Source organism: Microtus ochrogaster, linkage group LG2, assembly GCF_000317375.1.
Source record: "Microtus ochrogaster isolate Prairie Vole_2 linkage group LG2, MicOch1.0, whole genome shotgun sequence".
NCBI lineage: Eukaryota > Metazoa > Chordata > Mammalia > Rodentia > Cricetidae > Microtus > Microtus ochrogaster.
In genome coordinates, this window is record NC_022028.1 from 40,302,886 (window position 1) to 40,310,221 (window position 7,336).

The following is a 7,336-nucleotide window of genomic DNA, read 5'->3' on the forward strand; positions in this document are numbered from 1 at the left end:
GTTCCAAATATTTGCAGTACCTCTTGGTTGTGTGCATTGCTTGGTTATCATAAAATATGCTTAGAAAGATAGCGAAACTGAAAATGATCAGTAGTGAATAGCCATGTTTGCACTGGCTCTATTTTTTTTGTTACATAAAACATTGTTACTTCCTTTTGACTTAAGTAAAAATATTTTCACAAGCACACCATAGGTGCAGTTTGTTGCAGCACTGGTAGAAGTTCAGAGAGGCAACGCCATGTCTGGCCTTATGTGGGGCCTGGGCTTTAAAATTAGATATTCTTTCTTGCATAGTATGTTCTTGGCCCACTGAGCCACCTTTTGAGTCCTGGTGGCTATTTCTCATTCTGAATTTGAATAGGAGCCATACATAAACTACATGCACATGGATACATGCAGGTGTAGCTAGGACCAACTCTGCAGCCCTGCCTATTGACTCTGCCCCATCCAAGATGGTAGAGGTATGTTCATCACCTCTGCTAGTCAAGCTCACTTCCCCTGCTCCAGGGACGCAGTGGGTCTGTGTTGCAATGAAGAAACTAGTAGCATGCTACTCACAAACACCATTTAAGGGGAGGACCTCCCAAAAGAGTCAGAGGTCATGCTGCCAGCACAAAGCAGGAAAACCTTTCTTAAAGAAGCTGTGCAGTGTTTGCAGCTAATGCTGAGTCAGGAAGCCTTCTCTTAAAGGAGTCGTGCCTCTGCTCACTGCCAGCAAACAGAGCCTATCTGAAAATAAAATGCGGCTGTATAGAAGTTGCACTTGGCTTCTGCTTTTGTGGGTTGAGAAGCCCTCTTTTTTTTTCCTCTTCAGCTTTTTTTAGGTTTTTATGTGGTCACCAGTAAACAAAGACTGCTTGTTTGTTTCCTGTCCACTCAGACTCAAATAATCACACAGAAACTATATTAAGCAATGGCTCAGGCTTCTTATTAACTAACTCTTACATCTTAAATCAACCCATTTCTATTAATCCAAGTATATCCATAAGGTTGTGGCCTACTGGTAAGGTTCTGATGTACCAGTGTCTTTCTCCTTCGGCAGCTATATGGCATCCCTTTGATTCTGCCTATTCTCTAAATATATCTCTTTCAGTCTGGATTTACTTTGCTATGTCATTGGCCAAAACAGTTTTTTGTTTGTTTGGGTTTTTTTTTTTTGGGTTTTCGAGATAGGGTTTCTCTGTGGCTTTAGAGCCTGTCCTGGAACTAGCTCTGTAGACCAGGCTGGTCTCGAACTCACAGAGATCCGCCTGCATCTGCCTCCCGAGTGCTGGGATTAAAGGCATGTGCCACCATCGCCTGGCCCAAAACAGTTTTATTCATTAATCAATGAAAACAACACATATACAGAAGGATATCCCACATCCAAAATAAAGTTCATTGAAAATGTATCCATTATCAAATATATTGTGTGTGGTGATCATACACAAAATTCAGGCCTGGGTGAATAGAAAAGTGTGGTGTTTTGTTGGTTTTTTTTTTTTTGCCAACATTCATGCAGGAGACTGTTCTCTTTGTCTACACCCATCATGATAGCTTCACCGTTTTGATGCTTAATAGATTGTCAGCCTATCTCTGTTTCTCTGTTGCATGTTTGTACTTAGTTCTTTTGTGTGCGTTGTTGCTTTGTTTTCTTTTGTTTTTTTGGAAGTTGTCTTTAATGGTATAAAGAATCACTGATTTCAGCAATCCAAGGTGATTGTGTTCTAATAGAGTTTCATGGCAATAGTGGTTGAAGAGCAGAGAGAGAGAGAGAGAGAGAGAGAGGTGAATTTAAGTCAGAGAAAATGAATTATATAATGACATGTGAAGTGATTATTTATATTGTTCTATTGTTAAATAAATAAAACTTGGGAGTCAATTACTGGAGTAAAACCCAATAGACTGGAAGAGCAGCAAAGGAGCAATCAGCTGACCCTGCCTCAAAATCTTTACAGCTGATCAGGTCAGCCTATCACTGACTCCACCCTCTCATTCAAGGTAAACTTAACTGTCAAGGCTCAGAATGTCGGTGGTAGCAAATACCTCACAACAGACGTGTACAGTCTTGTCCCATTGTCAGGCTCACAGCTGACCCTGTAGCTGCCACTCAGCTGGCCACTTTCTGTGCCCCACCCCCTCTCCGCAGACTCTCTTTACTGGATATCTGCTAATTACAGTATTCATATCTCATGGAAGAGAAGGGGATTTTGCTCCCATTTTCTTGACTGCAATGTCTGTTAAATATTTTTATTTCCTTCTTTGAGAACCACTGATTAGTATGGAAAACTTTACACGACCCTAACAGTGAACTTTTATAGAGAGACTATCTCCATTTATCAAGGTAGGTAAGATTGCTTCCAGCTTATTTTGTTCCTTTTAGCTTGAAAGGCCGCCTCTCATTACAGAAAATTGTCTTGGGGAGAAAATTAATGACCATCTTCTCCATCATTTCTTTTATTTCTGTTAAACAATACAATAAATTGCAGGTGAAGGTAGAGTGGCATTTCATAACTCCATCCTGTTCCCTCTATCATTGGCACCTGCATAGCCTTGCTACTATTGTTGCTATTTTAATTTGGACAGTGTAGCTGAACACGTGAAAGTCTGGTTTCGTCCTCCCTTGTCACCAAAACTCAAGACAGATGTGACTACCAGCGTGGCATGCAATCCTTCACGCCTCCCACCTTCTCATTTTATTGGTTGTTCACTGGGTGAAATAATTTTTCAACACATCTTGAGACATCACCGTGTCTTGTGATAACTGAGTAAGTCGTCACCAAACTTCAGCACTTTCTCTTCTACAAACTACGATCTTCACCACAGCCCTCAAAAACATCATTTACAAATGCACTTTTGTGGAAAACCATTGAGTGGTTTCCCAAAACAACTAGACTGAGGAGCACATGCTTAGCCATGGCATAAGTCTCATACATTTAAAATAGTAATGATAGTAGCAAGGGTACGCAGGAACTAGCGGTAGAGGGAGCAGCTTAGAGTCATTAATTAACCCTCTAGTTTCACCTGCAATTGATTGCATTGTTTAATAGGAACAGAGGAAATAATGGAGAGTGGCCTTTCTTCTGCTGATTCTCTAGCTCCCGTCTCACATCTTCCCTGCAAACCACTGCCCATTAATTTTTCTGACTCTTAAGCCTGTTTCTCAGCACAACTGACGGACCCTTCCCCCTTGGGTTGCTCTCTCCTTCCACCCTGTTCCCCAGACACCTGACTCATCCTTATCATGAAATATTGTTTTGATTCATTCTTCCTCAGTTTCAACATTGTAAGCTACAGCTGTTTCCATGCTTTTAGCTTTGCCATGGAGGTATCTCTAACAAATAATCCTTTGTGTGAGTTCTTAGCTAATATTTGTCTCCTCTGCTACCTGCTTCAGAGCTTGAGCGGAATTAATCACTGGGAGAGTGTAATCTAGGCTGAGGCACAGGAAACATGAAAATGCTGAAAGTATTTTAAATAATGAATCGAATGATGATTGCTGGGCCTTACATAATTTATAGTTTTATGGGTCCACAAGTGTATTTATAAAATAAGCTCAACATCTTAATTTATCATGCTAAGATTACAGTATTCTTAACATTACTTAATATATTCAAATAACTAAAGAGATCCACATTTCGTGCTTACAGAACAGATGTCATATTACCTTTCAAAGGCTTTAATGCTTACATTCCTCTCAACAATACACGAAGGCACCTTTCTACAAAGATAAGGGAAAGATGGCTTATTACTGGTGTCTAAATTTGCTTCCTTGATTGTTATTGGAATTGAAACAACAGTTTTAATCTCTTCGGGATTTATTTCAGTACATGGTAGAAAGATTAAATTCACTTTTTCCTCCTGTTATCCCAGCACCATTTGTTGAATAATCTCTCCTTTCCTCTTTGATTTGTTCTATCATTAATCTTTATCATATTCTGTGATATCAATGGCTTTGATAATGTAATAAATTCCTGTATACAGTAGGGTTTGCTTCAGATACATCTATTTTCATCTATTCGTTTGTCTCTTTATTACTGCACCAGTGCCAAGCTGATTATATTAATAGAGCTCTTAAAAAGTCATCCTCATTAATCTTTTTCCAATGCAAAAAGGAGCCTGATGCTTCAAATGATGTCTAAAAAAAAAATGGTTCTGTTAGCTTTTAAAAAAAATAGCCGGTGAGACTTTCATCTGCAACCTATTTTGTGTCGGACTTTTTTGGAGATCAGACCCTGCAATGGAGATTTGCACTCAGAACATCCATGTGGTTCATTTAGGAGTGTGCATGACAACAACACCTGGGGGAAACTGAGTGGCCCGGGAGTGGGGAGTGGTGTAGCTAGAATGAGGTGGCAGTAGGGATGGCAGTCTGTCCCAGACACCACAGAGCTGGCATTTCTCTTCAACACTGATCATCACTGAACCACAGGCTCTATTACAGACAACCAGACATTTAATGCATGCAGATAAGGTTTGGGACGGTCCGGTCCGTAGAGAAAGACCCAATCATAAGCTGCCATTGGCCAACACTCTCTTAGAGAATGACTCAGCCGTAAGCTGTCATTGGCTAATGTTCTCAGCCTCCACCAGTGAGCATGGTGCTAGGATCACAGCATCTGGGATGTGGTCAGAATTGTACTGCCTTTCCCATGGAAAGAACTGACATGTTCTCTTATTCAATTACTTTGTCATAGGCAATGCTCTCAAGCTGAAAATATGGAAAAAGGGAGTCACAAACAAACGAGTAATGTCCTTGCCAGTGACTGTCACCAGAAAAGTAAAAGGATTGAACTCAGTAGACTGGAATAACAAGTCCGTGTCAGCAAAGAAGCTTAACAAAAGTAAATGCCAATCGTTTCTTCCATATTAGCTGGAAGCACAATGTGGTTCAGGAAAAATAACGTGTTCCTTTTCATTCAGTTAGTTTTGTTGAAGCCTGTCATCTTCCGTGACATTGAAGGAAAATTTGAGACACCACCACCCCCACTCCCTCCCCCATTCTTCTTCCTCTTCATTGTCTTTGCATAAGACTGGCCAACACGTAGCTCTGTAGTAGAGCCTGCCCAGCACGCAGGTAGCCCTGGTGCCATCTCAGCAACAATCACAAGGGAGCAAAAACACCCTTTGCTTTCTTTTATTAAAGAGGTTTATTTTCACACATCTGTTCTTGTGTGTACTTGTGAATAGGACTATTCACTTGGGTACAAGTGCTTGTGGAGGCCAGAAGAGGGAGGTAGAAGCCCTGGAGCTGAAAACAGAGAGTGTTGTGAGCCATGGGATGTGGGTCTAGGAACTAAATTGGGGCCATCTGCGAGAGCAGCCATCACTCTTAAATTCTGAGACATCTCTCAGTCTCTGCTTTGCACCTTTTGCTGTTGCTGATCAACACTGGTATTTCCATGTCCCACTGCCTTCCAAGTGTCTCTTTCTCTAAATACTCATCTCCTGTTTCTCCTTATCTCCTACCCCAAACCTGGCCCTCCCCACGTTCTCTTCTAGATTTCTTCAAATGTTCTCTGACAGCCTGCTTTCAGTGTGTGGTGGGGACCTGCCTTGTCTATCTGTGGGGTATATAAGAAACTGTCTTCCTTCCATTGTTAGTGCCCCCAGCAACGATCCTATTAGTGTTATGTCTAAGCAGCTGCCCTCCATTCCCAGTACCCAATATTATTTTGCACATAAACTAATTCTGTAGACTCAAACCCACTCTCGGTGTCTCTCTTCATTTACAAATTCAACCCATGATACCAATACTAACACAACATCACATAAAGCTCACACTGTAATGGTCACTGTTTATAGAAGAATAAAATACAAGCTCCAAAGGCTAGCTAGAGATCTATCCATGTGGCTTCACCTAGAGTTTTGATCTTTGATCCAGATTTACCACTTCCACGTGCTCCTATGCTTCTCATTGTCACTGCTTCTCCCGTGTCCCTGAGCTCTTCTATAAACTCTTTGCCAACTTCCCCTGAAGATAGAGTGTTCATGTCAAAATCCAGCTCAGGTTTTACCACAGTGAAGTCTTCCTAGTATCCCATGGAAGAAATTGTGGTTCTTCTATGACCAAAACTGCTCTTGGAGTTATTTACTCATTTTTTCATCTCTCTCTCTCTCTCTCTCTCTCTCTCTCTCTCTCTCTCTCTCTCTCTCTCTGCATGTGTGTGTGAATGGTATGTATTCTTGTAATGGTACATGGTTAAAAGTCAGGGGATGATATTCTAGTTTCCTTTCTGTGATAAACACCATGACCAAAGGGAACTTGAGGAGGAAAGGGTTTATTTCAGTTTACTGTTCTAGGTCATAGTCTATCAGCAGAGAGCAAAGGCCGGGCAGGTACCTGGAAGCTGGAGTGTGTTTTGTTGGTTTTGTTTTTGAGACAGGGTCTCATTGTCTAGCCCTGGCTGGTCTGGAACTGCTTATGTGGACAAGGCTGGCCTAGAACTCACGGAGATCCACCTGCCTCTCCGCTCCTCAAATGCTGAGATTAAAGGTGTATACCATCATGCCTAGCTCTGGGGGTTATGAGCTGAAATAGAGACTGTGGAGGGCCACTGATTACTGACTTGCTTTTGCTGGCTTGCTCCGCTTGCTTTCCTCTATAGCTCAGGGCTAACTGTCTCAGGATAGTACTGCCCCTAGTGGCCTGGACCCTCCTATAACTAATCAGAAATCAAGAAAATGCTTCACAGACATGCCCACAGGCCAATGTGATGAAATAAATCCCTCAACTAAGACTTCTTCCTCCCAGCTGTGTCTAGGTTTATGTCAAGTTGATAAAAGTAGGCCAGGTGACTTGCCGGAGTCCCTTTACTCCTATCCCTATCACCACGTGTGTTCTCGATATTGAGCTCAGGTCACCAGGGATGGTGACAAATTCTTTTGCTTGCTGAACCACCTCGCCAGCCCCACGACTGTTTAAATTTAAATGAACAAAAATAAAAGGTACTGAAAACTTCAATTCCACAAAGTCACTGTTTATATGCTCTGCACACATTGCTAAAGGCTAGGAGTGCGAAGATGTCAACATTTGCACCCTTCCAGAAAGTTATCAGACAGTGATGCTCTGTAGCGTATAGCACTTTCAGGGGCATGTAACAAAATGATTTGGGTTCCTTAAGGGAGCTGACTGTAGAGTTTGGGGCAAATATAATTTACTAAGAAGAGGAACCAAAACTCAACGAAGGCAGATTTGGTGGGTGGAGAAAAGAAAGTCACCTCATAAGCTCTTAGTGTGTTTCTCTTCAGAAAACTGGGACTTGGTAGCAGATATGTCCCAACACAAGTTAGGAGGCTTATTCTCCAACTCTAGCAAATCACATTTACCACTGGATGTGGCTTGGGGGAGGGGCTT